The following is a 22,468-nucleotide window of genomic DNA, read 5'->3' on the forward strand; positions in this document are numbered from 1 at the left end:
ATTGATTTAGTCCCTCTTCCATAGCAAAAATTCAGTTTTCATCTTTCAAGGCATCAACAACATTTTTAAATTCAAAATGCGAGACCAAGGCAAAATTATCCATCAATTGCTTAGCGGAGGAACAAGTTCTAACCTTTTCGGATGGATCACCAATGATAAGCTCCTTCGGATGGTTTTGAACAAACTTTCAAATCCTTAGAAGATCACTAGGTGTACCAACATCCTTGTCATTTTCTTCCAACGCTTGATTCTCTTGAGGATCATCTTCTTTCGAATTATCTTCTAGTAAAGCATTGTCTTGATCATGAATTGTGAGTTTCTTAAGTCCTTCTTGAACACCTACATCATCATCTTCACAACAACTTTTGGAAATATCATCATTAGATTTATCAAATGTGACATGTATGGCTTCTTCTATCGCAAGAGTTCTTCTATTATAGACTCTAAAATCTCTTTTGTTCTCACAATAACTCAAGAAAATACCTTCATCAGATTTCTTGTCAAATTTTTCAAGGCGTTCCTTGATATTTAAAATAAAACATTTGCAACCAAAAACTTTGAAATATCCAACAATTGGTTTTTTATCAAACATTAATTCATAAGAGCTTTTGTTAAAAATTGGTCTCAAAAGAACTCTATTCATTGCATAACAAGCCGTATTTACGGTTTTACTCCAAAAATATTTTGGCAAGTTGCATTTATTTAACATAGTTCTTGCGGTCTCTTGAAGAGTTCTATTCTTTCTTTCAACAACACCATTTTGTTGAGGTGTTCTTGCAATTGAAAATTCATGTGTGATTCCATTGTTATCACAAAATTTCGAAAAATCACAAAACTTAAATTTCGAGCCATTGTCACTTCTAATCTTAATAATTTTCAACCCAATCAGATTTTGAACTTTTGCAAATGAGGAAACAAATTTTTGAAGGCATCATCCTTGTGAGCAAGAAACATCACCCAAGTGTATCTAGAATAATCATCAATAATAACCAAACAATATATTTTACCACCCAAGTTAGCAATTTGTGTAGGACCGAACAAATCAAGATATAAAAGATCCAAAGGTTTTGATGTGACGACTGGAAAATTTGCTCATATTTTCTTAAAATTTCCTCTTATTTTGATTAAATTACTTTATAATATTTTTACTACTCATTTACTCCCACCATAGTTGTAAGAAATAATAGAATTAAGAGTTTTGCTCTTAGTTTTATAGTTAGGGTAAATTAGGGTTTTCACGTATTTTAGTAGTGTGATTAATTGTGAAGGTGTGTGTACTAAATTTAGTCATTAAAAGTGAGTTTTAGATAAGAGGAAGTGTTTGATTGGAAGTGCTAATAATAAGCTAGTGAACCATAAGTAAAAACACAAGTACGTGCGAGTTAAAGAAAAACGGCTTGAACCGATGCGCACCGTTTGCCACCGATTGAATACGCCACTTGAACACTACTCTATTACCTTAATATCATTGATTTTATTTCAGCTAATTAACCCTAAAATATCCCTTAAACCAGCCACAATCTTTTACCAAAGAAAGGGAGAAAAGAAAAAAAATGAGAGGAAATCTAGTTGCGACACTTGTCGGAAATCTAAAAGATGTTGACCAAGCCAACTTTCTTTCTTCTTATCTTCCATTTTGGCTCACTTTGCTTCATTATTTCTTCTTATGGCCAAGAGTTAAGAGGAGAAAAAGAGAGAATAAACACTTCAATTTCAACCTTGATTTTGGCCTTGTTTGAGTTGAATCCAAAAATGTAAACTAATTAAACCTTCACTTTGGTACTTAGGAAACTTTGTGTGGTAAAAGTTTTGGAAGAAAGGGGTGTGATTTTCACTTACAAGCAAGGATTGGAAGGTATCATGATTGCCTTTCCTTTTCTCTTCCTTAATCTTGTTTAACTTTGGATAGAAGCTTATGATCTTAATTTATGATGGTTAATTAGTTAGTTTTGAATGATATGGTGGAATGTTTAGCTAGGGTTTGAAATTTTCAGTTGTGATTATTGTTGTTTATTTAGTATATGATGTTGATGAGTTTGGATAGGGACTTGGGGTAGTGATTCAAGACATGAATGTTATTTTTAAGTATTGAATCATCAAATTTCCAGCATTAATCATGAATCTGCCCTGTTTCTGACCTGCATATTCGTCGATTTTAGAGGCCGAATCAGGTCTAGGTCAAAACATAAAAGTTGTAGGGAATGGAGTTACTTATCTGCCTGTAAAATTTCAACTCGATTGAAGCACTATAGCTTGTGAAATGACTAAATTACCCCTGACTGCCCAAATGCCCTATTTCACAAGCAGCTTTCTGTTTTCTCTGAAATTTCACATTTTGACCTTGAAAATGCACGAATTGGGTGTCTATGTCTTCATAGAAAATGTATGTCTCTATCTTAGCTTCAAAACATCATAAAATTTACCCCAATCCGATAAGCATAGCTTCAGTTGTGACCAAAATGCCAAAAGACATCAAACCTGCTGTTTAGCCATTTGTCTTTAAAACTGGTTTTCGGTTGCATTGCTAGACTTGTCTTGTAATTGGATGACATTGAGCCTAATTGATGGGCTATTGTGTTAAGATTGTTTATGTGTGAATTTGGGCTGAGCTGAGGAAAATAATAAAGCCATAAATGATTGAAAAATAGCTAAATACAAAGGGCATGCTGCCCAAATTTTCACTCGAGAATTAGGCATATGTACTCGCAAATTGAGCGACGATTTGAGGTCGAATTGGACTTGATTTGTCTAGGGTATTCAAGTTTTCTTTGATAGAAGTATATAAGCTGAAATTTCGCCGGAACTCGTATCCTTGAAAAAATGAAAGTAGTGACCCTTTAAAAATACGATTTTCTCAATCTTTTATATGAAGTGCGATTTCAAAAGTATAAACCACTTCTTTATCAAAACTAAATGAGCGAGCATGAAGTTTCTAGAGTTTGATAAGTAACTTGAATACTACTTAAACGAGTTTCATTTACTTGATTTTCTTGAAGCGAAACTCCTATGTTTCGAACTCTAGTTGATTTTAAACTTTTGAATAATATTTTATCGCAGATTTGGACTCCATCCAAAGAGTTGCACCTGAACGTGACCTTGAAAAGTACTAGACCTTTGGTGAGTGCTTCCAAGTACATGTTGTATTTAATACTTGCTTTTACATGTTTATTTAATGTACTTGGATAATAGTTGACTTGTTTGGACGGACAACTGTGTATTTTATTGCACTTAACCTAACTCAACTAAACACGTGATATCTCATTCATACTTGTATAAGTAACTTGATTTGCATTAACCTGTACTTGTATTTATACTTGTGCTTGTAAGTGTTGAGCGGCAGTATGTACTACACTCAATCCGAGTAGGAGGTGCCTCTCCTTCCCGTCTCCGTACTTTTATCTTGATTCAGTCGATTGGAGATGTTATTTCATCGACTTCTTGGGGACCCCAAACCCCACTGGCTAGTTAATCGAGTCGAACCGGCAAGGGTTTGGTTGATTAGATAACGAACCATGGGTATCTAGTTTTGTCGAGTGGAGTGTTATCTTTTCGACTAATCGGTATACTCGAGTATTACCACTAGTGTTTTGTTGGTGTTCGGGCCTGGTAAGGGGGTTGAATGGTGGATGGATTGGTGACAATGTTATTCTTGGTTTTGATGATCACAAAAGTTCGTTTATACAGACCAAGAAAGTGAACACTTTGATCAGGCCTGATGGAACAAGGAAAGCATATGTCTGATTGACTCCAGTCTACGATGCTTTGGATGTGGCAAACAAGATTGAAATAATATAAATGAATTTAGTCATTGTTTTGTTCCGATCAAAAATATTGTCTTTTAAGTATGTCTAGTTTGTCATTCTTGGTACTTTGAAATATTTGTCTAACTTTCTTCAAAAACAAGAGTTTTTTTGTCTATCCAAGAATCAGGTTCAAATATGTCATGAAATGCAAAACAACCAAAATGAGAAGCAAAAACAGGACAATCAGGTCGGACGGCCGAAAGGAAACTGTCGGACGTCCGAAAAGATAAAGAACATCAGGAAGGAAGCACCGTCGGACGCTCACATGGAAGCATCGGACGTCCGGAAGGATCGGACGCTTGCCATCGGACGCGCATCAACCACATCGGACGTCCGAAAAATTCCAAGATAACTTGCTAGCTCTCGGCCCAAGGTCGGACGCTGTGCTGTCGGACGACAAAAAACTCATCGGACGTCCGAACCTCAACTTGGCTATCATCGGACGATTGGTTCGGACGACGATTCGATCGTCGGACGTCCGACAGCCCCAACGGCTAGTTGACTCTTCAGCTGCCTTCTATCCGTTGGAAGCATTGATGAAGCCCATTTCTGGATCCCTTTAAAATCAAACTGGTCTGAACCAAGAGAGGACTTTTGCACACTTTGTTTACAAGATCTCAAGAGATATTTTAGCTAGAAAATAGTCTCCAAAGCAAGATTTGTTTTAAAGTGGTGTGAATTTCTGGTGAGCATTTCTTTTGTGGTTGAAAGGATCTTTAGTGTAGCTTTGTTGAGGGTTTTCTGAGTGATTGTAAAACTTCTTGGCTTGACTAAGTGAGGCTTAGGGCAAGGAGGAAGTGCTCCCTCCATTGTACATCTAGTTGATCTTCTTTCATCAAAGAGAACTTGCTCTTCCTAGTGTTTGGTTTTCAAGTTTGAGGATAGCTTGGTAGACACTTGGTTTGACTCCCTATCTTACTGTTCTGTTTAATAAAAATTCTTATTGCTTATCTATACTTATTTTTCTGATCAATATTGCTATTGTCTTCTAATTTATTTAGTTGATCATTACTAGAAAAGAAGGTAAATTTTTATTAAAGAAAAAGTGCATAAACTTGGTTAAGATTTTAATCAACCCAATTCACCCTCCCTCTTGGTTGTCTTTGGGTCTTACAATTGGTATCAGAGCTTGGTCTCCTTGAGATTAAGCTCTAACGGCTTGGAGTAAAGATGACAACCAGTCATGCTATGTTTGTTGAGGGGCAATCTGTTACTAGGCCTCCCATGTTCAGTGACTCCAACTATGTTAGCTGGAAAGAACGAATAATTATCTTTCTGCAATCTATTGATATTGAATTATGGTTTATTGTGAGTGAAGGACCGCATGAAGCTAACTTTCTTGATGCAGATACAGGGTTGCTTCGGCCAAAAACGAGAGCTGAAATGAATGCTCAAGATAGGACTAACCTCACATTGAATGCCAAGGCCATGAATGTTCTGTATAGTGCCCTAGATTCTAATGAATCAATTAGTGTAAAAGGCTGCAAATCGGTCAAAGAAATGTGGGATAAACTAAGAGAAATCCATGAGGGTGGTGACAATGTGAAAGAACAGAAAAAGGCTATCTTGGTCACGAAATATGAATAATTTAAAATTGAACCTCTTGAGAATATTGACAAAATGTATTGCAGGTTCACTGACTTGATCAAAGATCTCGAGGCGTTGGGCAAAGAGTACACCTTGGGAGAGAAGAACAGGAAAATTCTCAATGCTTTGGGCAAAGAATGGGAAAATAAAGTGACTGCAATAGAGGAGGCTAAGGATTTAAGTTCTGTGCCTATTGAATCTATCATTAACTCACTAACCTCTTATGAGTTGAAACTGAAATCTAAAGTGCAGGAGGAAGAGGATGCTAGAGCAAAGAGAAACATTGCTCTAAAGACTACTCAAGGTGAAGATGATACTGCTCACCTGGATGATGAAGACTCGGATGGTGATGATAATGATCTTGCTCTCATCACCAGAGGCTTCAAAAGAATCTTGAATAAAAGAAAGTTTAGAAGGGGAGGACCTAGCAATCAATTCCAGAATCAGCCATCTATCGCAAAGTATAAAGGTAAACAAGATTTCAACAAGAAACAGTTGGACAAATGCTTCGAATGTGGACAGATTGGACATTATGCAAACGAATGCCCTATGAAGAAGATGAAAGATGGAAAAGCTGATCGAAAGCCAAGATTCAATAATTTTCAGATTACTTGGAATGAATGCAACTCCGAAGGGGAAGTTGAAGAAGAAGAAGAATCTGCTCAAATGGCGTTCATGGCTATTGGAAATAATGAGGTAACTTCCACACACTCTCAATCTGAAAGTGATGATGATGAAGATGATGATCTTGAATCCTTTGTTGAAAAACTGCATAATGCCTTTAAGGAATCTTATGATAAAAACAAGCAGTTAAAACAGAAAATGGCTTTTCTCATTCAAGAAAATGCAAGTCTTTTTCAACAAAATAAACAACTAAAGACCGACAATGAAAGTCTAGTGAGAGCCGGATGTAATGTTCAAAATGAGCTTGATAGAAAGACAAATATTTGTGAAATGCTGAAGGAAAGACAGGGTGATTTGAAAAAAAGAATGGACAACTTGGATGAGACTTTGAAAGCAAGAAAGCAGGAGTTTAGCAAAAGGAACATGTTATTTACCCATCCTACTACTTTTCAAAGAACATTTGCACACAACAAAATTGCACATGGTTTCACAACATATAGAAGAGGTGGATTGAGATATATCAAACCAGTACATGTTAAGGACTCTTCCATTATGTGTGGTTTTTGTTGTCAAAGAGGGCATTTGAAAGGTAATTGCTATGTGAAAAGAAATCTGAACAAAGGGATGAAGTGCATGTGGTTAGTTAAATACAATGCTAACTATTATGGACCCAAAAATTAAAAAGGGTACCAAACACCTTTTCTTTTCAGGAAAAATGCTCAAACAAGTCCAAATGGTTCATTGATAGCGGTTGCTCAAGGCACATGACCGGTGATCCTTCCTTGTTCATAAAGCTGAAATCAAAATCAAGTGGAAAGGTAACATTTGGTGATGATGTGAAAGCTAAGACAATTGGAATAGGTGATGTTGGTAAGGATGGTGAAACTTTTGTTCATAATGTGCTCTTAGTTGATAACTTAGGTTATAACTTGTTTAGTGTTAGTCAATTGTGTGATAAAGACTTGTATGTGTTGTTTAAAAAGCATGAATGCATTGTACTTGATTCCAAATATAATGTTGTGTTCAAAGGTAAGAGGTTTAATGACATATATATTGTGATTCTTGATAAAGTTGATTCTTCTATCTTAAAATATCTTAAAGCTTCAAATGAAGATCCTTGGTTGTGGCATAGAAGACTTTGTCATTTTAACATGGACTTACTAAAGGAAATTTCGAAAAAGGAACTAGTTAGAGGCTTGCCAAAAATCAGTTTTGAAAAGGATAAAATATGTGATGCATGTCAATTTGGAAAGCAAACAAAAGTTTCTTTTAAAACAAAGAAGTGTGTATCTACTTCAAAACCCTTAGAACTCTTGCATCTTGACTTATTTGGCCCTACTCAAATCTCTAGCTTGGGTGGTAAGAAATACTGTTTTGTGATTGTGGATGATTATTCTAGATACATATGGGTGATATTTCTTGCACATAAAGATGATGCCTTTAAGAATTTTACTTCATTGTTTGCTAAAGTACAAAATCTGCTTGGGTTAAAAGTTGTTAGGATTAGAAGTGATAATGGAACAGAATTCAAGTATTGTGGTTTTCCAGAATTTTGTGATTATAATGGCATAACTCATGAGTTTTCTATTGCAAGAACTCCACAGCAAAATGGTGTTGTAGAAAGGAAAAACAGGACTCTCCAAGAGGCTGCTAGAACTATGTTGAATGAATGTAGGTTGCCTAAATATCTTTGGGCTGAAGCGGTAAACACTGCATGTTATGTGATGAATAGAATTCTCTTGAGACCTATTTTAAAGAAAACTCCGTATGAGCTGATTTTTGATAAGAAACCTACAGTTGGTTATTTCAAAGTATTTGGTTGTAAATGCTTTATTTTGAATCTAAAGGAACATCTTGGTAAGTTTGATAAAAAATCTGATGAAGGAATATTTTTGGGGTATTGTGAGAATAAAAGAGGATATAGAGTTTTTAATAGAAGGACTCTTGTGATTGAAGAAGCTATACATATAACATTTGATGAAGCCAATGATGATAATTCCAAAAGTTTGGGTGAGGATGATGATGTAGGTGTTCGAGAAGGAATGGAAAAGCTATCAATTGGAAATGAAGGAAGTTCTAAACCAGCAGCAACTGAAATGGAAAATGAAGTTCATAATGATCAAGAAGAGGAAGATGAAGACAAAAATGATAATCCACTCAAAGATCTTCCCAAGGCTTGGAAATTCAGCCAAAATCATCCAAAAGAGCTTATAATTGGTGATCCATCCGAGAAGGTAAACACTCGTTCCTCATCTAGAAAATTGATTGATAATTTTGCTTTAGTTTCTCTTTTTGAACCCAAAAATATCAATGATGCTTTAAAGGATGAAAACTGGATTTTGGCTATGCAAGAGGAACTTAATCAATTTGAGAGAAATGAAGTTTGGACTCTTGTTGATAGACCTCAAAATCAACCTATCATTGGCACAAAGTGGATTTTTAGAAATAAGTTGGATGATAAAGGTGTTGTTGTAAGAAATAAAGCCAGATTAGTTGCTAAAGGATATGCACAAGAAGAAGGAATTGATTTTGATGAAACATTTGCTCCCGTAGCAAGATTAGAATCTATTAGAATGCTTCTTGCTTTTGCTTGCTTCAAAGGTTTCAAATTGTTTCAAATGGATGTTAAAAGTGCATTTTTAAATGGTTTTATTGATCAAGAAGTGTATGTGGATCAACCCCCCGGTTTTGAAAATACAAAATTTTCAAGTCATGTGTTTAAACTTTCTAAAGCTTTATATGGTTTAAAACAGGCTCCAAGAGCTTGGTATGAAAGATTAAGTGGGTTCTTGATTGAAAAAGGTTTCAAAAGAGGTGTTGTGGACACCACACTTTTTACTAAGCAAGTGTTGAATGACCTTCTTATTGTGCAAATATATGTTGATGATATTATTTTTGGTGCTACTAATGAGTATCTATGTAAGGAGTTTTCCACCACTATGCAAAGTGAATTTGAAATGAGTATGATGGGAGAATTAAATTTCTTCCTTGGACTTCAAATACATCAAGCTCTTGAGGGAATTTTTATAAATCAAGCAAAATATACCAAGGAATTGCTGAAAAGGTTTGGCATGGAGGACTCAAAACAAGTTGGAACTCCAATGTGCACGTCTACAAAGCTTGACAAAGATGAAGAAGGTAACCATGTGGATGAAAAGCATTATAGAGGTATGATCGGAAGCCTACTTTATTTAACCGCAAGTAGACCTGATATTATGTTTGCTGTTTGTTTGTGTGCTAGATTTCAATCTTGTCCAAAAGAATCACATTTGAATGCTGTAAAAAGAATTTTTAGGTATTTGAAAGGTACATTAGACTATGGTCTTTGGTATGCTAGATCTAATGAGTTTGCTCTATATGGTTATTCGGATGCTGATTTTGGAGGTTGTCGTGTGGATAGAAAGAGTACGAGTGGAACTTGTCATTTTCTTGGAAATTGTTTAGTCTCTTGGTTTAGCAAGAAACAATGTGCAATCTCTTTGTCTACCACCGAAGCGGAATATATTGCCGCCAGTGCATGTTGTGCTCAACTTTTATGGATGAAGCACACTTTGAATGATTTTGGATTGTTGTATGACTGCATGCCTGTATTCTGTGATAATACTAGTGCTATCAATTTGACCAAAAATCCTATTCATCATTCTAGGACAAAGCACATAGATATAAAGCATCACTTTATTCGTGATCTTGTTCAAAAAGGTGAAATATGTGTAAATTATGTTTGTTCTAAAGATCAATTTGCTGATATTTTTACAAAAGCTTTGCCATTAGAACAGTTCATTCATCTAAGATCAAAATTAGGAATAATCGAAAAATCATCTTAATTTTCTTTGGGTCTTCGGACGTCCGAAAGAAGATGAACGGACGTCCGATGATGTTCTTCAGCCATTTTCCAGATTGCGCTTGTTCGGACGCAGCTGTCGGACGCACAACTTCGTTCGGCCGTCCGACAGTGCAACGGCTCATTTTTTAAAAACAACTTTCTTCCTCAATTGCCTCAGACTCTTCCTATTCCACTTTCTCTCGGACGAAAACTCTCCCTTCCCTCACTCTCAAATTCGTACCATTTTGAAGCTCCCATTCTCAAATTGACTCAACCAAAACATTTCCCCATCGTTTGCATTTCATTTCTCCTGATCATTTCAGCAAACTGAATAACATTTCGCAAATCCCCAAATTTTCCTCACAACCCTACTCTTGCATAACCGCTCTGTCAAATCTCGTTCAAGGTGTTTTTGTCTCAAAATTTCTGTGCGATTCACTTCCCTACTGCTGTGTGCATCATTTGCATCCTCCATTCCACACATTTAGAAAAATGGTGAATCTAAGGGGAGGAAAAGTTACTGCCGGACGCAAGTATCCACTCAGGGATGAGGATGAGGATCTTCCTACTGTCAAACGGACATCCAAGCGCTTCAAAAGGGGAGCTATCAAGGGTCAGATGTCACGACCTACTCCACAACCCACTTCTCAACCAGAATCTGGACAGGGGACCTCTTCTCAACCGCCTCCTAAATCAGTCCCTCTCCCTCCATTCTTTGATGATGCTGCGAAAGACAAATACGCCTGGATATCCCAGAAGGGTGTCATCCCTCAAAGAACTGTAAACCCCTCTGAATTTCGCTCCATAGGTTTAGATTCCATTCTGAGTCTATTTGCTTTCCAGAAATGGTCCCATCTCATTTCCATGCCCAATGTCTACTATCCTGATATGTTGCATCAATTTTTTGCCAACCTTAGGAAAGGAACTGACCAAACTGAGATCATGTCTAGGGTAAATGGGGTAGACATACTCTTTGATTCTGATTCTGTGAATTCCATTTTAAATACTACCATTGAACGTTTATGCAAAGATAAGGTTGCTAATTTCTTTTCCTATGAAGAGCTCCCTACTACTGCAAATCATTTTGATGGGACAAAAATGTTAACCTATTTCAAAAGAAGTTTTTCCTCACCTGCTGATGCTAAGTTAAATGATCTGGCCCCTGTGAATTTAATTGCTTTTTCTATCATTTCAAACCTGCTTGTGCCCACTGATGGGCACAGAACTGATGCAAACAAAATGGAGTTGTATCTCTTTTATTGTTTTCGAGAAAAAATTCGGATTGACTTTGGTTTTGTCATGTGCAAGTTTTTACTTCGATATGCTACTGACTCTCGAAGAAAACTATCCTATGGAAAGTTTCTTCAAAAGATTTTTGAGTTTTACAAAGTTCCAATTCTAGGTGTTTGTCCCAAAGAAGCATCTTCTTGTGCCTTTACCAAAGCATATTTTGAAAGAAAAAATCTTGTTTTTAAAGATAATCTGTGGGCATATAAGGGGGCATCATCTAGTGAACAAAGGTCCAAGACTGTACATGATCCTTCACCCATCTCACTCACTCCCATTCACCCTAGGAAGTCTGCCACTAAAGCATCTTCCTCTTCCAGTAATGAAGTAATTGAGCTTCTTCATGAACTCAAACAACATGTTCTTCTTCTAGAACATGGTCTAATGCTCACTATGTCTTCTGAGCAACAAACTGCCTTCCTAGACAAAAAGAACCTCCTGTTTCCCCCCTGTTGTTGAGGAAGTTTCCCATGACAAAGAGTCACACCCCACTGATCCAAGTTCATCAATTCCGGACCCTGGTTCTTCAACCCCTGTGACTCCTCATGGCACCTCTACATCAGATAAAGGCAAGGCACCAGTTGAAGAGGCTGCTGAAGATGATGAAGAAACTGAAGAGGAGGATCTTGACCAATATCAGCTCTCTCGGAGGACACCTGGATCCACTTAGTTCATCATTTAGGACATTTGCATGTTGTTTGTCTCGTTTATGTGTTTGTGGTATTCAACAATGAATATGTAATGTAATGGATATTTTAAGTTTCTTTTGGTATGTTTTGATGAATGTTTAAGTTCTGTTTTGATGGATGTTTAAGTACTGTCTTGATGGATGTTTGTTTGTCTATTCTAATTGTGTGAATATAATGAATTTTTTTTTGGTTTTCATTGATGAATGTATTTGTGGATGTGTTGATGTGATTGGTTGCCCTTTGTGATGACAAAAAGGGGGAGAATGGAAATGGTATACTAATTGATTGATATGTTGGATCTGATGAGGATTTGATGATGTTGGATATGTTGAATTGATTGATGGTTTAATTAAATTTGGATTTTGCTGATGGATTGAATTGGTGATATGTTGGTTGTGAGTTGCTTAATTGTCATGTTTTTGGATAATTGTCTAAACTCGGTTGGGCAGTCTAGTGAGGGGGAGGTTTTCAAAATTTTTATGATTCACTAAGGCAGGGGGAGTTCTTGTCTATTTTGAAAGGGGGAGTTTTCATTGCAATCATCAAATTTCATTTCAAACTTTTGTTTTGTCATCATCAAAAAGGGAGAGAATGTTATTCTTGGTTTTGATGATCACAAAAGTTCGTTTATGCAGACCAAGAAAGTGAACACTTTGATCAGGTCTGATGGAACAAGGAAAGCATATGTCTGATTGACTCCAGTCTACGATGCTTTGGATGTGGCAAACAAGATTGAAATAATATAAATGAATTTAGTCATTGTTTTGTTCCGATCAAAGATATTGTCTTTTAAGTATGTCTAGTTTGTCATTCTTGGTACTTTGAAATATTTGTCTAACTTTCTTCAAATACAAGAGTTTTTTTGTCTATCCAAGAATCAGGTTCAAATATGTCATGAAATGCAAAACAACCAAAATGAGAAGCAAAAACAGGACAATCAGATCGGACGGCCGAAAGGAAACTGTCGGACGTCCGAAAAGATAAAGAACATCAGGAAGGAAGCACCATCGGACGCTCACATGGAAGCATCGGACGTCCGGAAAGATCGGACACTTGCCATCGGACGCGCATCAACCACATCGGACGTCCGAAAAATTCCAAGATAACTTGCTAGCTCTCGGCCCAAGGTCGGACGCTGTGCTGTCGGACGACAAAAAACTCATCGGACGTCCGAACCTCAACTTGGCTATCATCGGACGATTGGTTCGGACGACGATTCGATCGTCGGACGTCCGACAGCCCCAACGGCTAGTTGACTCTTCAGCTGCCTTCTATCCGTTGGAAGCATTGATGAAGCCCATTTCTGGATCCCTTTAAAATCAAACTGGTCTGAACCAAGAGGGGACTTTTGCACACTTTGTTTACAAGATCTCAAGAGATATTTTAGCTAGAAAATAGTCTCCAAAGCAAGATTTGTTTTAAAGTGGTGTGAATTTCTGGTGAGCATTTCTTTTGTGGTTGAAAGGATCTTTAGTGTAGCTTTGTTGAGGGTTTTCTGAGTGATTGTAAAACTTCTTGGCTTGCCTAAGTGAGGCTTAGGGCAAGGAGGAAGTGCTCCCTCCATTGTACATCTAGTTGATCTTCTTTCATCAAAGAGAAGTTGCTCTTCCTAGTGTTTGGTCTTCAAGTTTGAGGATAGCTTGGTAGACACTTGGTTTGACTCCCTATCTTACTGTTCTGTTTAATAAAAATTCTTATTGCTTATCTATACTTGTTTTTCTGATCAATATTGCTATTGTCTTCTAATTTATTTAGTTGATCATTACTAGAAAAGAAGGTAAATTTTTATTAAAGAAAAAGTGCATAAACTTGGTTAAGATTTTAATCAACCCAATTCACCCCCCCTCTTGGTTGTCTTTGGGTCTTACAGACAAGTTGGGTTCTACTGGACTGGTTACTTTACTTGAAAGTTGACGAAGAGTCAACTACTACATGATCAAGTTATCTCGGAGCTATTTTGAAATAGTGGCAGTATCCTTTCGCTTGATATGTTAAATACCAGTGCTTGGCTTTACAAAACTTTATTACTCATTTTCTTGATTTTATGTGCTCGCTATTTTGATACATGTGATTTACATCATGGTCAACTTGCTATTTGGGTTTGCATGAAGTTTTGGAGCCTCCCTGAGATTTAGCTCATTCTATGAGATTGTTTTCCTTACAGGGGATATGAGCAAGGGCGTGGAGACTGGTACAGGCTAGTATAGTCTAGTTTTTTTGAATTTTTACGATTGTACTTGCGCTAGTGCTCGGCTAGGGTTGAATATATCTGAAATTCATATCTTTTGTCATAATTGGAATTGTACGAATGTTTGGAATAGAAATGAATGTACATGTACGTTCCAAGTTTGGGAACTGTTATTTCCTTTACTCTTGAGGTTGTAACCTATTTTATTTGAAATAAGTGAATGAGTCCTGGCGAGAGTTGGGCAGGCGGTCCGCTAAATCTTAGGGTACACCCTAAGGGGAGGTGGGGTCGTCACATTTGAAGTAGAAACACATTTCTTGGGTCTAAAAGAAACTTTTACTTATTTTTTAAATTGACAAGCATCACAAATTTTGTCCTTTTCAAACTTAATTTTTGGCAACAAATTCCTTTTTAAAAATTTCTTTTAACAAATCCATATTGAAATGACAAATCCTTCTATGCCACAACCAAGGGTTTTTATTTGCAACTTTAAGACATTTAAAACTAGAAGAATCAACATTTTCAAGAATAACCATATAGATGTCATTCATTCTTTTTTCTTTGAAAATTATACTAAACTTTGAGTCAAGAACAAGACATTCATGCTTTTTGAATAACACAAACAGATTTCTATCATATAATTGACTAACACTTAACAAGTTATAACTCAAATTATCAACAAGGAGAACATTGTGAACAAAAGTTTGACCATTCTTTGTTTGACCATTCAAAAAGGTTTACCAACATCTCCTACTCCAATTATTTTGGCTTTGTTATCATCTCCAAATGTCACTTTTTCACTTGATTTAGGCTTGAGTTTGATGAACTGTGATGGATCATTGGTTATGTGCCTTGAACATCCACTATCTATGACCATTTTGATTCTTTAATGATATTCACCAAGTTCACCTATACAAAAGTTCACAAGATAATATTTGGTACCCTTTACTTTTTGGATCCTTGAGAATTAGCATTATATCTAACTATCCACATGCATTTCATGCAATTTCTCATTTTTTCCCTTACATAGCAATTACTCTTCATGTGATCAATTTGACAACAAAAACTACATACAGTCAGCGAAATACTTGCATGGACAGGTTTAACAAATCTAACTTGCCTTTTCGTATAAATGGTAAATTCGTTTGTATTAGAATTCAACCTATTCTCATGAATGTCGAAATGAGGTTTTGATTCATTTCTTTGAAAACAGTTTTGTTTCTTGTGTTGAAGCAATTCATTTAGACCATCAATTCTTCTTTTCAAGTTACCTTGATCCTTTTTTAACAGATCACAAAGCTTTATTTTTCTATCAAGTTCAAAAAATAAAACAGTCCCATTCTTTTTGAAGTAGTCATTTTCAGCTTTCAACTTTTTGTTTTGTTAAAAAAGATTTGCATTATCTTGAAGTAAAAAACTAATTTTCTGTTTTAGTTCCTTGTTTCTAGCATAAGATTCTTTCAAGTTATCATACAATCTCTCAATGAAAGATTCAATATCATCATCAGATTCATCATCACAACAAGATGAGAGTTGCAAGTAGTTACTTTATCATCACCAATGGCCATGAAAGCCATTTGAGCAGATTCTTCTTCCTCTTCAACATCACCATCCGAGTTGCAATCATTCTATGTGATTTGAAAGTTGTTGAACTTTGGTTTTCGTTCAACTTTTCCTTCTTTCTTCTTCTTCATTGGGCACTCACTCATGTAATGCCCAAGCTGGCCGCATTCAAAGCATTTGTCAGCTTGTTTTTTTATTGGTCTCTTGCTTTCCTTTGTTTCTTGCATTGTTAAACTAATTTGGAAAATAGTCGCTAGGTCCAAGCCATTTGAGCAGATTCTTCTTCCTCTTCAATATCACCATCCGAGTTGCAATCATTCTATGTGATTTGAAAGTTGTTGAACTTTGGTTTTCGTTCAACTTTTCCTTCTTTCTTCTTCTTCATTGGGCACTCGCTCATGTAGAGCCCAAGTTGGCCGCATTCAAAGCATTTGTCAGTTTATTTTTTTATTGGTCTCTTGCTTTCCTTTGTTTCTTGCATTGTTAAACTGATTTGGAAAATAGTCGTTAGGTTCTCCTTTTCTAAATCTCCTTTTGTTGAGGATTCTTTTGAAACTTCTTGTGATGAGAACAAGATCATTGTCATCAACTTCCATATCTTTACCATCCAAGGAAGCTGAATCATCTTCATTTTGAGATGCTTTTGGACCAATGCCCCTTCTCACTTTTGCATTCTTTTCTTCTTGCACCTTAATCTTAAATTTCAGCTCATAAGAGATTAGAGAATTAACAAGAGATTCAATAGGCATAGAATTCAAATCTTTAGCCTCTTCAATGGCGGTCACCTTACTTTCCCAATCCTTGGACAGGGCATTTAAGATTTTTCTATTTTTCTCACCTAGGAAGTATTCCTTTTCCAACAACTCTAAGTCTTTAATGAGGTCATTAAATTTACAATACATCTTGTCAATATTTTCATCAGGTTCCATCTTAAATGATTCATACTTGGTAACTAGGATAGATTTCTTTTATTCTCTCACATTTTCACTTCCTTCATGGATTTCTCTCAGCTTGTCCCAAATCTCTTTAGCAGACCTACAACCTTTGACCCTAATGGATTCATTTGAATCTAAAACACTATACAACATATTCATAGCCTTGGCATTCAAGGTGAGGTGGGTTCTATCTTCACCAGTCAATTCATTTCTGATTTTTGGTTTTGGTCTATGAGTAACTTCATCTATTATAAAGGTATCATATGGACCTTCATTAACAACAAACCACAGTTCAATATCAATAGATTGCAAGAAGATAATCATTCCTTCCTTTCAACTCACATAATTAGATCCATTAAACATTGGGGGTCGAGTGACAGATTGTCCTTTAAAAAATATGGTATTGTTGGTTGTCATATTTACTCCTAAGCCGATTGAACTTAATCTCAAGGAGACCAAACTCTGATACCAATTGTTAGGAGCGAAGACAACTTAAGGGGGGTGAATTAGGTTATTTAAAAACTAATCAAATTATGAAACACTTTTTGGCTCAATATGAAATTTACCCTCTTTTCTAGATGATCACTTAATGGTACAATTAATAAGAAAGCAAGATTGCTTATGAGTAGAAGAGATGAGCAGTTTATATTTGCAAGATAGTAAGTAGTAGGGAAAGAATAGCGAATCAAATTTCAAACTCCTCTTGAGTTTGAATATTACTTTATAGAGCAAGCTTCTTCAAGTTGATCGAATACAACCAATCTTTGTGTACAAAAGAAGGATCACTTCCTCCTTGCCCCAAGCCACACTTGGTCAAGTTAGGAAGTTTTACTATCACTCGGATAACCCTAACAAAACTACACTATTGAAGTATTTTTCGCACATAAGAAAAGTTTATTCGAAATTTACACAACTAAGAGTACAAATCTTCTTTGAAGAGTATTTTCACACTAAAACTACTCTTGATCTTTCGTATTGTCAATGTGCAAAAGTTCTCTGAAAGTAGTTGACCATGCACTATTTATATAAGACCAAAAAGTGTCTCATTAATATTTCCAACGGATAAAAGGTAGCTAAAAAGTCTACTAGCCTTTGGGAGTATCGGATGTTCGGTCCATCCAAAATTCGCATCCGACAATAGGCAGTGAGTTGAGGAAATTTCTTTAATTCTATCGGATGTCCGGTGTCCCTGATACTTGTGTTCGAAAGCAGATGATCATTTTGAGAAGTCTTCTTCAGTGTTTTCGGACGTCCAGCACCTACACCGCTTTGCGTCCGAAGATCCACATACTGTATCGGACGGTCGGTGCTCTGATGTTTAGCGTCCGAACGAGGTCAGTGAGCTAAAGAAAATTTCTTGATTCCTTCGGACGTCCAATAGTGGAGTTCTTCATGTGTCCAAAGTTGCACAATGATTATCGAACGTCCGGTCCAATTTCACAAGCGTCCGACAGCTTTCAGCAACCTTTATCTCTTTCAATTTTCACTTGATCTTTGAATCTGATTTGTTTCATGGCTGAAAGAATTTCTTGAGGAGATATTAGTATCATCCATTTATTTTGTAAACATCAAAAGTTAGGGACTAAGATTCACAATTCTACCTCTTCTTCACCTACTTGAAACTTAAGTTTGCCATTTTTAACATCAATAATAGTACCTAGTGTTGTTAGAAATGGTCTATCATGTATGATTGGCATAGGCATGTTTTCTTCCATATCTAACACCATAAAATCCACGGGAATAATAAATTTTTACACTTTGATCAATACATTTTCCAAAACTCCCATTGGATATCTAATAGACTTATCGGCTAATTGCAAGGTAATATTGGTACGTTTAAGCTCATGTCATCCTAGTTGTCTAGCCACGGTCAAAGGAATTAATGACACACTTGCAGCAAGATCACATAATGCTTCCAAAAATTCAATGTTACCGATAGTGCAAGGTATAAAAAATCTCCCCGGATCTTTCAATTTTGGTAACAGCTTGTTTTATATGATAGCACTGCACTCTTTAGTTAATGCTATCATTTCACGATCCTCTAATTCCCTTTTTCGTGTCATGATCTCCTTGAGGAACTTGGCATATGAAGGAATCTGTAAAATAGCATCAACAAAAGGAATATTACTATGCAATTGTTTGAAAATTTTGACAAACTTTTCAAAATTGGTCGGCCCTCTAGCCGACGTTTCTATACATTCCGGTCAATTGGTCCAACTGCCCCTCTAGCCGCTCGAATCTCTCCGACGTACCTTTTGCCAATTTTTCCACAGCAATCTCCCAATCCAGTTTGGTATTCATCTGTTATTGCCTTGGTTGGAATCCCGGTGGATTGGTCGGCCTTTGTACATTGCCTTTATCTTTTCACCCAAAATTGGGATGATTTCTTCACCCCGGATTGTAGGTATTGGAGTATGAGTTGTTTTGAATATTCCTATTATAATTATTGACAAACTGAGCCTGCTTGTCGTCTTGGATTATTTCTTTCATTAGCCCATTGATAATTGTTTGCCGTCATTTCTTCTATCAAATTTTGAGATTTTTGAGGTGATTTTGCCATCAATGCTCCACCTATGGCTGCATCGATAGTAGTTTTGATAGAAAAGGATAAACCATTATAGAAGACTTGTACAATTAGCCAATCGAGAAGTCCATGATGTGGACATTTCTGAAACAAATCTCAAAACCTTTCCCATGCTTCATATAATGGCTCACCATCAAATTGACTGAAACTAGTAATATCCATTCTAAATTTAGCCGTTTTACCAGGTGGGAAGTATTTATTCAAAAACGCCCTAGACAAATCATCCCAAGTAGTGAAAGTTTTAGGGGCATGAGAATGTAGCCAAATTTTAGCCTTATCCCTCAATGAAAATGGGAACAACTTTAGCCTTATAGCATCTTCCCTGACTCCATTCATTTTGATTGTATCACATATCTCCAAAAATGTGGTTAAGTGTGCATTGGGATCCTTTACGGCATTACCTCCAAATTGAAATTGTTGTACCATTTGGATTAATGATGGTTTAATTTCAAAATTATTAGCATTTACCGTCGACTGTGCTATACTTGTTAGAGATATTTGGGTTCCCGGTAGAGCAAAATCCCTAAGAGCTCGCCTATTTGCTTTATTTTCTGTCATTTCTTCTTCAAAAGGTAGCTCTATCTCAACTCCCTCTATTTGTTGTTGAACATCCTCTTCTTGTCGTTCTTGTGTATGCCTTCTTTGTTTTCGTAGTGTCATTCCAATTTTCGGATCAAAAGGTGCTGCTACCCGTAAAACCCAGTGCATACACTAGAATAAAAAATAAAGAGATTATATAGAATCATTTCACAAAACTACTAGAAATGGTAATTTAACTAGAAACAAAGTTTAACTAACTAATATAAAAAATGTCTAAATTAATAAAGCTTGTTAGGCCCTAATATTGCCACTCCCTGGCAATGCTGCCAAAAAATTGACGGGTTTTGAATATGAGTACAAGTTTAATTCCAAAATATACCCATCTTGACTGCAAGTATATAGGTCATATTAGTAGTTTAGGGCAAATATTAGGTCGATCCCACAGAGAGCAACTTTACAAGCATTAGGTCCCTACTTACTCTATTATTTAGACTAATAACCGATTTAAGCAAGAGAATTATAATTACTACTATCTTACTAGTCTTAACTAGATATTTGCAAGGAAACAATAGAGAAAATTCACTAAATTCTTGAGTCTAGGGATATAGATTCCATTTATGGCATAAAAAGATAGAAATAAATAGATTTACCTCTTGTTACAACTCTTGTTTAACTATGGATTCATTTTCAATATTACCAAATCTCATTCTCATAATGAAATGGTGTAAACTAGACTAGTTTTCCCTATTCTCATGGTAAATAACTAGATCTACTTTTGTTTCTTTCATGAAATGCAAGTTTAATCCACTTAAGTGCACCTCTATTCTCATGAGTCTACTACTCAAGCTCTATTTATGTTGTTCCATCATTATTACCAACTTTCATTGAATAATAACAACTAAAATCTTGTTATTGGTGATCAAGCAACAACAAGTGATAAGCATGCATAAATAGACAATTTAATATAAGATGTAACTAGTGTAGATCATATTCACTTCATATCAAGCAGCTATAAGCTTCATCTACTCCCTAGATCTAAAAATTTAGCTACTCATATAATATGTAACAAGAAAGAGCATAGTTTCATTGCATGAACACATATTGAATCACAAATGAAAGATAGATAAAGAAAGCTTAACCAAGATTAATGAAGAAGCTCCCAATGATCTTCTATTTCTTCAACAAAATGAGTTGTACGATGAAATCTCCAATTGTTTTCACAAAAGTTCTACATATAGAAAATAAAACAAGACTAACTACTAAGCTCTCATCCTCAAATCTGATGAGAACTATCTCTAATATGTCCTCTTCTCCCTCTCTAATGATTCTAACAACTCTAGTGTTTAGAGAGTCAAAAAGTGGTGTTTTGACAAGACATCAATCTCATTTTTTTCTTCCAAAAGGTTCCTTGAATACGTGTAGCCGAAATTCTTGTCTGGAGTTAAACTAGAAAGTAGTGTGAAAGCAGAGCAAGTGGTTGAGTAAATTGCAGAAATCAAGCTACAATACGTGACTATGGAATACGCGACTTCAACCCACGTATTGACAAGTCGCGTATTATTCTCTGTGAATCTGGCATCATTTCAACTACAATTTTCTCAATGATGAAGGCTGCACTAGATCTTGTACAAAACATAAAGGTTGTAGCCCTTTGAGCTAGCTTTCCAATGCTTCATGAATCATCCAATTTGGAGCTCTGTGGACCGAGATATAACCAAAATAACATCAACTGGTCAGAGCTCTATTTCAGCACTCGACCATGCACATGCACTTCTGTATTTTGACTTTTTGACAAGGAAGACAACTGAACTGGATTTCAATGGCTTCATATCAAATGTATATCTATCTCTTACCTTCAAAATAATATAATAATCACCTAAATCCGATGCTTGTAGCTCATGATATTGCCGAAATACCACCATGTATCAAAACTGTCTACACTTGCATTTCTTCATTTGAGTGTTTTGCACTTCATGTCTTCTTAAAACCACTTCAAATCATCGATAATTATCCAATTCTCTTCTCAATTCATCCTATTTGATGATTGAATCATTAAACCTACAAAACATGAAGTTTTCACCATTAAAATCCATAAAAATGCAATCTTTACCACTTAAACTACAAAATGCATTTTTTTCACTAAAACCCTAGTTATCTAGCTATGAAACTAAATAAAACACACCAAAACTAACTAATAAAACTCACTAAAAATACGTAAAATATACTCTTATCATCATATAAGCTCCAACTCTCTATCTTGCTCCTTAATTGTTCATCCAAATCTAACTACAAGTACAAAATGGATAAACTACACTAACTATACTATACTAATGAACTAAACTAATGAACTAAGAAAAACTAATGAAGACTACATTTTGGTACTGTTTCTAGCTTTCCCAAGTTATAAAAAACGTTCTCCAAGGCCCCTATTTATAGAGGAATTCAAATTACAAATGAGTGTTAAAGTTGATGTGAAATGCATCTTGAGATTTCCAAAATATTCTTCTATAAGTTTCCATACTTTTCTTTATAGTTACGGCCAAAATTCTGAGCTAGAAAAGCTGTGTGAATGCAGAACAAGTTAAGATGCAACTTGCAGCTTTGTTTGAAGAATACACAGGCATGAGGACGTGTATTGACCAGCACTTTGCCTTATTGTTGGTTTCCTCATTTCTGATTAGTCTTCAACTTTACTCTATTTTTGTACCAAATTTCACGGCTATTTTCTCGATGATGGAGGCTGAACTAGCTGTTTTGCAAAACATGAAAGTATGAGTTAGCTTTTCAATGCTTCAAGAATCATCCAATTTTGAGCTCTGTATATTGCTAAATGATCAAAACATCC

General features: G+C 35.8%; 1 non-coding gene across 1 annotated transcript; it reads left to right on the plus strand.

The window, feature by feature from the left end:
• Positions 1 to 19,146: 19,146 nt before the first annotated feature.
• Positions 19,147 to 19,254, plus strand: LOC113736138 (small nucleolar RNA R71). The gene has a single exon (XR_003459629.1). It is a non-coding gene; the product is annotated as a small nucleolar RNA R71 (small nucleolar RNA).
• The last annotated feature ends 3,214 nt before the right edge of the window (positions 19,255 to 22,468 follow it).

The sequence above is a fragment of the Coffea arabica genome, chromosome 3c (genome assembly GCF_036785885.1).
Source record: "Coffea arabica cultivar ET-39 chromosome 3c, Coffea Arabica ET-39 HiFi, whole genome shotgun sequence".
NCBI classification, from domain to species: Eukaryota; Viridiplantae; Streptophyta; class Magnoliopsida; order Gentianales; family Rubiaceae; genus Coffea; species Coffea arabica.